The following is a 13,899-nucleotide window of genomic DNA, read 5'->3' on the forward strand; positions in this document are numbered from 1 at the left end:
TCTCATGAATAAATAAATAAAATATTAAAAAAAAAAAAAGGAGTATGGCAGGTTAGGATCTGAACTTCTCTGAGGATCTGAACTGAACTTTCTGAGGAGAAAAACCAGAATGGTCTTTGTTGAAAACAGACCTCTATATGTCACAATGATTGGATATTTGAGTATGATATTGTCCAAGGATTCATTAGTCTAAACCAAGAACCCTATAGAATTTGGGCTTCTCTGGACCACGTAGTTCCCTTCTAAACCTGCTGCCTACAAGGGAGTTAAATAGCAGCCAAAATTATTTAATTCATATCATTTATTTTGATAAAATGTTGTATAACTCAGCTTCCCAGGGTTACTTAATTTACAGCTTTTAGCTTGACAGCATACCAAATATATAGCAGAACTTGGCACCTGACTAAGGAAACTGTGCACACGTTGGGTCAATTTTCAAAAAAGTGTTTTCAAATTGCAATGACTCCAAGGTGCACTTCGTGACTTATAAATGATGGCAATAGATTCATAAACAGAAACTTGGGAGCAGAGAAAGATAGAAAAAGTGGAATGAGATTAGAGAGAAAATTATTGATCAAGGATATACAAGAGACACTTCAGCAAGAGAAAGAGGTGTACCACAAAAATCCCAGCCCCTCAACAGCATATAACCTCTAAATTACTAGAAAAATAGCAATAGAGTTTTTCAATATCTAATTCAATGGCAATGAAATTTTTCAATATCTAATTCAATTTCCATGTGACAGATAAAATTAGAAGTTCCAAAAAATAAAATGACCTACCACTTTCTATCTCTCTTTTTTGAAGGTTTTATTTATTTATTTATTTATTTATTTATTTATTTATTTATTTCTTATTTATTTATTTATTTATGAGAGAGAGGGAATAAGTGAGTGTGGGGCAGAGCAAAGGGAGAGGGACAAGCAGACTCCACACTGAACACAGAGCCCAACACAGAGCTGGATCCCAGGACCCTGAGATCATGACCTGAGCAGAAATCAAGAGTTGGATGATTAACCAACTGAGCAACCTAGGAGCCCCTCATCGCTTTCTAAAGTCTACATCAATCTTCTCACACAATCAGCTATGGAACTATGGTTTCCTCACTTCTGTGCAATTTCCATGTTCCATTTTTGAAGTGACGACTTCATCATGAAGCCCACACCTTAGAAATACAACCTTCAGAAAAAAATACAAGATAAATACATAAAGGCAGTAGGAAGTAGAGCCTAATGGTAAAAGGATTAACAGCAGCAACAAAACAGCCAAGATCTGATTTCTCTTTTAACATTACTCATTGTATGGCCTTGAATGATTTGCAAGGATTTGCTTATCTTTCCCCGAATGCTGCTGTGGTTTTGTTTTTTCTGGATTTGTGAATTTACTGGCAGAACGTTAGTGAGATATAAATAAACCAATATGCCCAGTTATTGTTGCAATAGTATTATATTAAAAAAAAACAGATGTGAAGTAGTTAGCATAGTCCCTGGCACATAGAGGGTATTTTGTAAAGGGTCTTATTACAAAAGCCAGAGTTTCGAGTACATCTTTCTAATCAAACTGCTCCATCTGATAGACCCACTTTATTCTAACATAAACACTGAAAACCTTAACTGGACAAAAAGGTAGAACCTGATTATGTTCACTGACTATAATGGGCATCACAAATACAATATATCCATTTTCATACAGAGATGAGGCACTGAAGCTCACTGAATCAAAATGTTCCATGTTAGGTAAAGATTTGGTTTGATTTTTTAAACGTATATAAAAACAAAGATTTGAGAAATCATCGGCGGAAAACGCAGGAAAGTGCTGGGTAGATCATGACCTGTTGGCAGAAATCTTAGTTAATGCTTGCTGATGACCATGCAGAAAACTGAAGGTCATGAATTTTCCAGACTCCTTCTGAGATTCATAGCTAAACTACTTTTTTTTTCCACGTCAAATAAGACAATAGAAGTTGAAAGTTCAAGTAAAAAGAACCTCTGTCAATCAATACTTGGAGGAAGTGATTAAACAAGACCATTGCAATTTTAGCGAATCTAGACCCTAAATCAGAATCAAGTGCATAGCAAGGAAGCAGAGGTCTCTGTTCTTGTTGGTGATTTTTTTCCTTTGGTCCAAACTTATAAGAACAAAAGGAAGTGGAAGTAAAACGCTTCCATTTTTTGAGTTCTATTTCTACTGCTCATTTGGAGGAAGATCCTGAAGGAGCTACGTTAACTCACTCTCCAGAGTGGCCCATGGGACTATCATGGGTAGAAATAACTACAAAAGCCTACACGCTGGATAGAGGTTTAGAAAAACTGCTCTCAACCGACATGGAACTTCTCGTTTTATTATTTGGAGGCGATAAGTAAGAGAGGAAAAAGGTGTGTACAACCTTTCATAGTCCCTTAATATTCCATATTTTCAGGAGTCAAGAAGAGAAGCAGGGAGCAATAAATTTTGCCGATGGCTTTGTTTTGAATGACATCACAGAATGGCTTTTGAATTCCCTCAACCTTCTATTTGTCCTGGCCACCAGGCCAAAGATCCAGGCTCTAACCCTCCCACCTGAGTCCCCTCTGGCTTACCTTCTCAGAACATCCATTTTGAAAGACTAGTGACGGAATTTAAAACAAACAAAAATAAAAAGCCTCACCCCTTGCTCTCTCGAAACTTGTTATTTAAAGTAAGATTCTTGGAATTCCTTGATAGCATGCTAGAAATGCAGATCCTCCAGCCCCACTTCAGCTGCAGTGAATCGGAATCTGCATTTTAACAAGATCCTCAAGCGATCCCATGCACGTGAAAAGCTGAATAGCCCTTTTCTAGATATTTCCATCATTGAGAAAAATACAACAAAGTCTCCCACCTGTTCCTTTATTATGTCCAAACAGAACACTGGCAGCCCAAATTATGAAATGATTATTTGTTAATTGTGCATGCATTAGGTAAGCCCAGCAAGCATTTTGATTCAAATGTATCCAGAATGACTCTGCTCATCAGTAGGAGCACAATCTGTGAATTTACACCTGGCTCACATAAACCACAGCTATTCATCATTTGTGGGTCTCTCCACTTAGGAAAGGGACCTGCAAATGAGAGGCTGTGCGTCCGGGACGATAATGGTTTGATGGTCTGTTAACGCCCATATTCTGAATTCTAGACCGACCTTACGATAACAAGCCTATTTTTACTGTACTCAAGCTGGTGCCAGCAACCTTCATTCTTATTAACACTAGCATTTCACTTCTTAACACATCTATCTTATGTTGCACAGAACATGTCTAGGATTTGCCCATGAGCTTCAACCATGCACATATAAATAGGTGTCTGTAAGAGAAAGGCACTCTGGAAAAAATTCCCATGCTTACCAAATAGAAAAGTCAATACTCAAACATTCCTAAATTCATTTCTTGAATGGTAAACATTTCTTTCTTTTTTTTCTTCTTCTTCTCAGCTTTATTTGAATAGTAAATATTTCTTGAATGGTTTTTAATGTGCCATACTGGTAACAAGATACGTGCAGGCTTACAAATTAACCTTGAGGAGATAGGATAAGTTAACAGATCATCATGATGCTCAGTTATATGCACTAACTAGGGTAAGTTTAGTGCGATGTAAGTACAGAAGAGATTCCCTAATAAAATCCTCAGAGATTGGAGCATATTCCCTAGAGAATACGACATTTAGGTCAATGTGGACAAATAGCAGCTGTCTGATTAACATAAAAGAGGAAAGGAAAGAATTTACCAGACCGGGGATGGGGGGAAGGAGTAAAACACCTCAAAAGATTAGAATTGAGGTGTCAGCAGGCTTTCCTTCAGGAGGCTCTAGGGGAGAGTTTGTTTTCAGGTTCACCGCTTGTTGGCTGAATTCAGTTCCATTCAGTTGTGGAACTGAGGTGTCATTTTTTTGATGGCTGTCAACTGGAGGCTACCCTTAGATCCTACAGGCCTTTCTCTAGTCCTTGCATGTGGTCGCCTACATGTCAGAACCAGCAAAGTTAAGAGAAATCCTTCTCACAACTGCCCAACTCTCCGCCTGCTCTTCTACAGCATCTCTCTGACTGGCTCTCCTGCTTTCCTCTACTATTTACCTTGAAGTGCTTGTGTGCTTACTGATACTTCATGATAATCATTCTGTTTCAAGGTCAGCTGATTAGTAATCTTAATTCTACTTATAGAACCTCTCCTCAGAGGATAGGCATCTTAGGGGATAGCTACAGGATCCTGCCTACCATCATGTTTAAAAGGACTCATTCAGGGAAGAAGGTATTAACAAATGACATATCAGGAAAAGGGCTAGTACCAAAATCTATAAAGAACTTTTCCAACTCAACACCCCAAAAAACAAATAATCCAGTCAAGAAATGGGCAGAAGACATGAACAGACATTTCTCCAAAGAAGACATACAAACAGCCAACAGACACATGAAAAAAATGATCAACATCACTCGGCATCAGGGAAATACCAATCGAAACCACAATGAGATTCCAGTTCATGCCAGTCAGAATGGCTGAAATTAATAACTCAGGAAACAACAAATGTTGATGAGGATGTGGAAAAAGGGCAATACTTTTGCACTGTTGGTGGGAATACAAACTGGTGCAACCACTCTGAAACACAATAATAGAAGTTTCTTGAAAAGTTAAAAATAGAACTACCCCATGACCCAGCAATTGAACTACTAGGTATTTATCCAAAGGATATAAGCATAGTGATTCAAGGGAGCACCTGCACCCCAATGTTTATAGCAGCAATGTCCACAATAGCCAAAATATAGAAAGAGCCTAGACATCCATCAACAGATGAACAAATAAAGAATATATATATATATATATGTATATATATATATATTCATCAACAGATGAATAAAGAAGATATATATGTGTATATATATATATATATATATATATATATATATATATATATAACGGAATATTATTCAGCCATCAAAAGAAAGAAATCTTGCCATTTGCAATGATGTGGGTGGAATTAGAGGGTATTACTAAGCAAAATAAGCCAGTCAGAGAAAGACAAATACCATATGATTTAACTCATGTGGAATTTAAGAAAAAAACAGATGAACACAGGGGAAGGGAAGGAAAAATAAAATAAGATAAAAATCAAGAGGGAAGCAAATCATAAGAGACTCTTAACTATAGGAAACAAACTGAGGGGTTCTGGGGGGAGATTGGGGAGGTAGGATAATTGGGTGATGGACAGAAGAAGGGTACTTTTTGTGATGAGCTCCAGGTGTTATATGCAAGTGATAAGTCACTAAATTCTACCCCTGAAACTAATAATACAGTATTTATTAAGAGCAGATTCCTGGCATGATGAAAGCTGTGCTGTCTATCTAGTGGTTGGTCAGGCTGGTGGGTCTGAATATCCTTGAAAATCCTGGATTCCAGCAGCATTAATGAGATCACATCACATTTTGCCCCAGAGTTCCCTCCTAAGTACCCCCAGAACCCTATCTCAGTCCTTTTGCCACACTAGAGCTTCAAGGGATCTAACCACCAGCTATAAAAATGCAAAATACTAAGCAAATCACCAAACAAAAAAGGTGGGCAGCTAATTTTCTGAGAACCTAATATGATACAGTTAGACAGTATGCTCTCGTTTCTGGATCAGAGAGGTGACTGATCTGAGGGTGGGGCTCTGGTTTCCTTTCTGATACATCGGGAGCTCACCCAAACAGAAGGAGTCTGGGTGCTGAGAAAAGAAGAAAACCCAATGTGTGCACTCAGTTTTGTTATTAACTGGAATGATGCTTTCAAGACAGCGTTGCTTTAAGAACCACCCATTTAATTTCTTAGACTTTGAAAACCTTCTGGTAGAGTAATTGCCTGACACAGAACACCTAGGAGGCGAATTGAAATAAAAAGCCTTTTACTGAGTGGCAAAAAAGAAAGTATTAAATGCTTGATTAGAAGTTCTGTATCACTAATACTGAATGCAAAAACAAACAAACAAAAACAAACAAACAAACAAAAGCCAGGTGACTCCTATCTTACATTATGTCTTCTCTGTCATTAGAAAACATGCAAATTCTCACTCTGGGATACACTGGGCATCCCAAAGTGGCTTTGAAATTCCATTTCCTTGCTGAAAACAAAAAAAAAGTAATTGATTCATGTGTTCTGTTGAGTATTTTCTCACTGACATCACTTCCTTAAAACACTCCTTTATGATGTTTCAGCTTATTCCTGGGTTCTGTCCTTTCCACTATTAAAACCTTAGGTAACCCTCTGAGCTTCAGATTTCCCAACTATGATATGGAAATGCAAACATTCATTTCTTGGATATTTAAAATAAATAAAACACAGACAATTATCTGGCAAAGAGTAGATGCTCAAACATTAAATCTCTTATCCCTGTTCTCCTGTCTCTTTATATTCTAGTTAACCTCTGGCTTGTGCTTGCAAGAGCATCACAAGCAGATTATAAATTCTCTAAAAGCAAGAACTGTACTGATGAGAACCCATGAAAAGATTCTTTGGCCTTTAGGAGCTCTAGGCCCAGGAGTGCAAAGGTGACCTGGATTAACCCAACTGCCCTCTCTGTGTTGCAATTTCTACAGGTTTAAGAGGTTCTTTAAGCATATAGATTGCTTACCTCTAAAATGTTAGGTCAACACCTATTTTTCACTTCTTTAAAGACCCTGTTGAGCAGAAAGTAGGCATTCAATTACTGCTTGCTGACTACTAGCTGAATGAATATCTTCAAAATGATAGACTTAGTGGCAATAGATGCTTGGGTAGTGATGAGACTAGATTCAAGGCAAATTATTAATTTTAACCAAATGTTTCTAAGAGAATTTGGAAACAAAATATTTCCCTTTGAGAGTTAGAAGACAATAAATGGTGGCCAATGGGCAATCTTCTCTTAAAGTAGATTTGGATATGGCCCTGTAACCCTGGCTTCTTTCTGCTCTCAGTGATGTTATTAATTTATTTTGCACTTTGGAGTTGGATTGCTACTCATCATGGGGAATCACTATGAGGACACAATGGAGAATTCCTGAAGGTTATGGAATCATACAAAGTTCTTATAGATCATGATCTCACATAAACCACCTCAGAAGTTTATGTGCTTCTGTACTAGCACACCTGGTACATTTTCTTGGTTGTTTTGTTTTCAAATTATTATTGAGTTTTAATGTACATAAAATACATGCTATTTTAAGTGTATATTTTGTCAAGTGTGTTTTGACAAAATATCTATCTTCATGAGTACCATCCCATCACCCCAGAGTTCCCAGTATACCTTTCTACTCAACTATCTTCCCAAAGACAACTATTTCTCCAAGATCTATCGCATTAGCTTAGTTTTGTCTGCTCCAGAAACTCATATACAGAATAACACAATAGGCAATGTTCATGTCTACCTTCTTTTGCTCAACAGAATGTTTTGAGATTTATCTATGCCTTGTACATCAGAAGTTCATTCCTTTTTATTGCTATTGTTCTGTTGTATAAAAACACCACATTTTGTATGTCCATTCATTTGTTCATGGACATTTGAACCGTTTCCAGTTTTAAGCTTTTGTGAATAAAGCTATGGTGAAAATCTGTGCCCATTGTGGACATATTTTGTATTTCTCATTGGTAAATAGATAGAAATAAAATTGCTGGATCAATGGGTTGGATATATCTCCCAATGCATTTTTTCTTTTATTCCTGAAGGTAAAGCTCACAAAACATGTTTTCTTCTTCTGGCCTCCATCCTATTATGGGAAATTTCATTATTAATCTCCAAAAATACACAATGTGGATTTAGCACTCACTCACTTGTGCTGGGATCGGGGATAAGTTTTCTGCATGCATTATCTCATTTAATCTTTTTTTAATATTTTTTTAAATTGTTCATTTGAATGAGAGAGAGAGAGAGAGAATGCAGTCAGGGGGTAAGGTTAGATGGAGAGGGAGAAGCAGACTCCCCACTGAGCAGGGAGCCCTACATGGGGCTTAATCCCAAGACCCCAGTATCATGACCTGAGCCAAAAACAGATGCTTAATGGACTGAGCCACCTAGGTGCTCCCACACTTAATCTTTTTTTTTTTAATAAATTCCCACATTTAATCTTAACAGAAACTTACAATTATCATCATTTGCAAAAGCCCTAGAAGATATTAAGGGAAGCCATTGTTAAATTTATGTAAGAGTTAGGACCCAATAGAAAGTAACCCCAGAACCTGCATTCTTACCCATTTTACTATATTACCTCTTTGCACAAACTTTTATCTTCTCAGAAGACAAACTACTCAGTCTTTGAGGCAAAACAGTGAGTGCCCTCCTAAGTGGAAAGGCTTCATCTCCTAGACTCCAAATGTAAGATGCCAAGGAACCTGACTGATGAAGAGTTATTCATTCCCCCAACTATTATGATTACCAAGTGAGAATGTGTTAATAGCTCTCAGGAGGATACCCTACTAACCAGATCCCTCTAACAAGAGTGTAATTTGCAATTAAATGATCTTGACTGTAAATCCTCTATACCCAAGAACATCATCTCCATGGATTAAATTAGTACTAGTTCACAATCTTTAGAATAAAACAAAATCATCTGAAGAACTGGTTAAAATACATATTTCTGGTTCCCACTATTAGAATTTCTAATTCAATAAGTCTGGGATAGGCTTGAGATTTTGCATTTTTAACAAGTGCCCAAGTAATGTTGATGGTGCTGGTCTTCAGGCCACATTTTAGGTAGCAGTAGGACAGACTATCTACATTGTTGTAATATTCTCTGGTGAGAAACTGTGTTTTAGTTGGAGAAGATGATGAAGAAGGTTATCCAGCCAATTACCAGTAGGCCTGGAGCTAGAAGGTAATCCTTGGAGTCTTGAGTTTATATCACTGGCACTCAATGCTGGAATTTCAAGAACCAGTTAAATTGCAAAATTAAATGAGAATGATATTGATCTGCCTCAGCATTTTGAGATGGATAGATAGATGATTATGAAAATTGGCAGGTAGGTACATAGGTTGGTAGGTAGATAGAGATGATATAATTTCAGAATATGTACCTTTCAAATGAAGCAAAAATCATTTTGAGGAAAAAGTCACTACCTTGCTCTTACTTTTATGGTCTCACCACAAAAGATGGAAACTTTCAAGAAGATTCAGTGTTCTATGGAGCCAAACATTATTCCTTTCTGAGACACTTTTTCAGTGATCATATAGACCAAGCTCTACACAGACACTTCATCTCACTTCCAAATTATTTAATTTCTTTACCAAAGCAAAAGTTTGGCAAATTATTTAATTTAACCTCATTCTTCTTTGTCATTAGAACAAATCTAAGTGTCTCAGCTGACAAACACCACTTTAGAAACACCCTGATCCTGATAAATGGTTTCTTTAAATGTCTTAAAAGTATTATTAGCATAGATGGTTGTTTGATTCTGAACTCCCACTCTCCTGAGAGCCATGAGGGTGGGAACCACAATCCAGATTGGGAGGGAATTATGCCCTCAGGCAGAGTGTGAGATTAGTATGCAGAACCCATACTTGTGACTGTGACCATGAATTTTTAAAGTCCTTTTCCTATTTTTTCTATTTTTCCATTTTCAGGTTCCCAAAGGAGAGCTCAATTATTCACTGTTACAAAAATGGCCATTGATTATCTTAAAAATCCAGGTGAGAAAAAAAAGCAACAATACTAACTGCTCAGCTGGTTAAATAGTCAGCTTTTAATTAATAGATATAATTGTTTTTCACACCTTACTAAATAACTTGAAAAACAGAAAAGAAACAGTTTTATCGGTGGTTTTTAATCGTTTCTATAAGTCTCAGTCATAAAGTAATTACTCAAACAAATGAAGGAAGACAGCATAATCCATAGCTGCACTAAATATCTATTGAAAGAATTATGTCTCATTTTAAGATAAAGTACATAAATGATATACAATTCAAGTAAAGTACCTTTTTTATGCACTTTACCACTTCATGAAAAACAAATCGCAAATAATTCTATTTAATGATTAGGTGGTATATACAAAATAATGCACCATTACTATTTCTAATATCTCTAGCATTAGGATGGATTACAGTGCTCGCTTCGGCAGCACATATACAAAAATTGGAATGATACAGAGAAGATTAGCATGGGCCCTGCCCAAGGATGACACGCAAATTCGTGAAGCGTTCCATATTTTTGATATATGTTGGCAAATCGAACTCCAATAAAAAAATATATACAAAAGAAGGATGGATTACATTTGTTATATTCATAATATTGTTATTAAATATAAGTATAGCTCATTTTATAAAGCACTTTTTCAGTGCAAAACACTTTTTTGCAGCATGACTGAAGTTAATCCACACCACCTTAGTGTTAGAGTCTCTTCATTTCTTTATTAAGAAACTGAGAACAAAACAGTTTAAAGACCTGTTAATCATCTAGTAACTAGAAGACCTGCCTAGGAATTAAGTTCCTGTCTGCATGACTCCAAAACCCAGGCTTCTAGTCCCTCCCACACTACCCCCAGCTGAGGTTCAAAGACAACACCCTAAGGGGCACCTAGGTGGCTCAGTCTGTCTTCAGCTCTGGTGATGATCCCAGGTTCCTGGGATTGAGCCCTCCCCGACTGCACTCCCTGAAGGGGACTGCCTCTCCCTCTCCCCCTCCCCTTTATTTACTCATGCTGGCGCTCTCACTCGCTCTCTCTTTCTTTCTCTCTCTCTCTTTCAGGTAAGTAAATAATTAAAAAAAAAAAATAACACACTTGATATGATTCAATGCTCAATGAGATGACAGATGTTCCTCAATATGTTCTAGCCCGAAGTGGAATGTTGGTGTAGAAGAGGATTTCTCATTCCATGATCCTTACCCTCGGTCTCTGGTTCTCCTTTTTTAGGCATCAACCCACAAGACCTGAGGCCCATTCTGAAATGTCTCATTGACCAGTGTTCCTGCTTCTATATCCTAATTCCTTTTCCTCTACTTTGCTAGTGGAGAAAAGCCTTAATATTGCTTTGTCTGTTACTATTAAAGTACCATTAAAATACCACTCAGCTTCTTATTTTCTCAATAGTCTAGCAAGACAGATTAGCCAGACAGCTCATCTAATTACCCCAGGACAAGAAAGGGCATGCATGAAATGGAGGAAACCCAAGAGTTCTACCTCATGTAAACATTTTTCTTAATATTCCTAAAATGAGTCCCTATTCCTTCACCTCTTCCCTTTCACAATAAGTGGAATTGTTAAATAAGTGTTTCACAATAAGTGACAGTGTTTTAATTATTTCATCCATAAAGGTCACTCTGATATTATGGAAAGAATATGGCCTCTGGAATCAGACTTACTTGGGTTTTATTTTGTTTTAAGATTGATTGATTGATGATTGATTGATTTAGAGAGTGCACATGTGTGAGCAGGGGGAGGGAGAGAGAGTCTCAAGCAGATTTCATGCTGAATGTGTGGCCCTATATGCAGGGCTTCATCTTACCACCATGAGATCATGACCTGAGCTAAAATCAAGAGTTGGACACTTAACTGGCTCAGCCACCTAGGCACCACTAGACCTGGGCTATAAAACCGGTTCTATATTTGAACAATTTTGACCACACCATTAACTCCTTGGAGTCTCAAATTTCATGTGTGCAAACCTCTACAAAGAGACATTTTGAAGATCAAGGGGACAATTATGTATAAGAACCTGGTACATCAAATAATTAACATTTGCTTATTACATTCCCTCTCCCTCTTCTGGGGATGTAATAATAAAAAAAAAAAAAAAAAACACATGCTTACCATCTGTAATATCTCAAAATACAATAAAGGAGAGAGAGACCTAGAGGCAAATCAGTAAAAAAACAAACAAACAAAAAACAATGCTAAATAGGCCAACAACTCATCTGCCTCTGTTTCTTTCCTTTATTCCTTTCCATGCACAAATCAATAATCCATACATTCAAAAAACTATTAGACAAGAGTTCCAGAAAGTGGAGGAAATAAGTGCAAGGTCCCAGAGTCAGAAATATCTGAGAAATTCAAAGATTAGGAGAGAAATTAATATAGCTGCAATGTAGTGAACCTGGGGAGTGGAATGAAATGGCATGACAACCAGGCAAGCGCTAGACTATGGGAAGTCTGATACAGTCCCTTCTCTCACATTGAACTAGTCATTTCCTTAGAACAAGATGGCTTTACATTTTACAGAACTACATGATATGAATTTTCCTTTATTTCTGGATGATTCTGTTGAATTTCATCTTTAGGGGACATTTTGAAGGCTCGGGATGGATCATTCATCCTCTGTTCTCAAGCATTACACATGATGCTATGCCTCCTGGTAAAGTCCCTGGGGGAATAAATTTAAGTAATCCATTTTGGATTTCTGACCTCCAGAATCTAAGATAATAAATTTGTGTTGTTTTAAGCTAACAAGTTTGTAGTAATTTGTCACAACATCCATAGGAAATTATACTACAGATGATAATAATTCCTTCCACTTGCCAATCATTTGGCACCACTTTCATATACATTTGTGTTTTTGTACCCTTCCTCTGAGTTCAGCAAAACTTTTATGATTTCCATTTTTCAGCCAAGGAAACCTAGCTTTAGAGAATGAACAGATGTGTCCACAGGCCGACAATGAGTTAGGGCTATACAGCATATCTGAGTCCTACCCAAACACCTCTTCACTATAGCACACACACTCTGTAATAACAGGTCCCATGTTACCAATCCTTGTATCAAGACTTCCTTTTATTGCCTAGTTAACCTCTCAAGTTATGAAATGGTAGGAATGGACATCCTGGTCCTACTATTCTGGAAGTTAGTCTTTGCAGGCATGTCATGATTTATAGGTTTTAAGGATATGCTTTCACAACCTTTGGTATGGACTGAATGCTTATGGCCTCAAAATGTATAGGCTGAAGCCCTAACTCCCAATATGATGGTATTAGAAGGTGGAGTCTTTGGGAGATAATCAGATTTAGATGAAGTCATCATGGTCTGGGCCTCATGATGGGATTAGGGTCCTTAACAGAAGAGGAAGTGACACCAGAGCTCAACTTTCTTTGATTGGAAACAACTGCTCCAAGAGATGGAGGTGTTCTTCACGGCATCACTGGCATCACTTCGTCCTCAGTAGACAGAGGGCAACTGATTGATCACCACACAACTGACGCTGGGGCAACACTTTACATGACACTTTCAAGATAGAACAAACACAAGCTTGGGTGTTTTATATAGTTCATTTCATCTACTCTTCACTACCATCCAGTGAGGCACATGCTCCACGAGTGCTAGAATGATTGATCAAGCAATCAACTGATTGATTTTACTATTTTCATTACTTTAAGACACATGACTTTTTGAAAACATCAAATTCTTAGCTGCCTTTGTATATCCGTGGCTTACTCATCAGTATTAGCCATTTTTGTGAGTTCGTTATCTTACCTGCTTCAGCCTTTATAGTTAAGAGTCCGGGGAATGGCAGGGATACCTCACAGTTACATTTTTACATAAGAATGGATCTGATTTCTGACATCAGTGAACAAACCCATTTGTCTATTCCTGCATTTCAGTACTAGAAATCCATCATAGTTATCTGCCAGCTGTTGGTTCACCCCACTCATGACTTCTTATTGAAAAATGCTTTCTAACTTCCAGCAAAGTCCTCACTACATTTGTAGTTTGCAGGTATCTAAAAAGCTTGAATTTTTAATGAATTCCTAATGTACTCACTCAAGCAAACAAGAAAATTATAACCATGGAACATTACATTTCAGACATTAATCATAATTACTTAATAATACCAAACAAGGAGATTTTATTACCAACTGAGACTTCTTATTTAACATCAGAATCAGAATAATTGTCACATTTGCACATATTCTAAATGATACCACGTATTTCCGAATGCCTACATTAAACAGTTTAGTCATAA

General features: G+C 37.2%; 1 non-coding gene across 1 annotated transcript; it reads left to right on the forward strand.

Moving 5' to 3' along the window:
• The first annotated feature begins 10,051 nt into the window (after nucleotides 1-10,051).
• On the forward strand, nucleotides 10,052-10,158 carry LOC119872097. Its single transcript, XR_005360282.1, has one exon. It is a non-coding gene; the product is annotated as a U6 spliceosomal RNA (small nuclear RNA).
• The last annotated feature ends 3,741 nt before the right edge of the window (nucleotides 10,159-13,899 follow it).

Source organism: Canis lupus, chromosome 5, assembly GCF_011100685.1.
Source record: "Canis lupus familiaris isolate Mischka breed German Shepherd chromosome 5, alternate assembly UU_Cfam_GSD_1.0, whole genome shotgun sequence".
Lineage (NCBI taxonomy): Eukaryota > Metazoa > Chordata > Mammalia > Carnivora > Canidae > Canis > Canis lupus.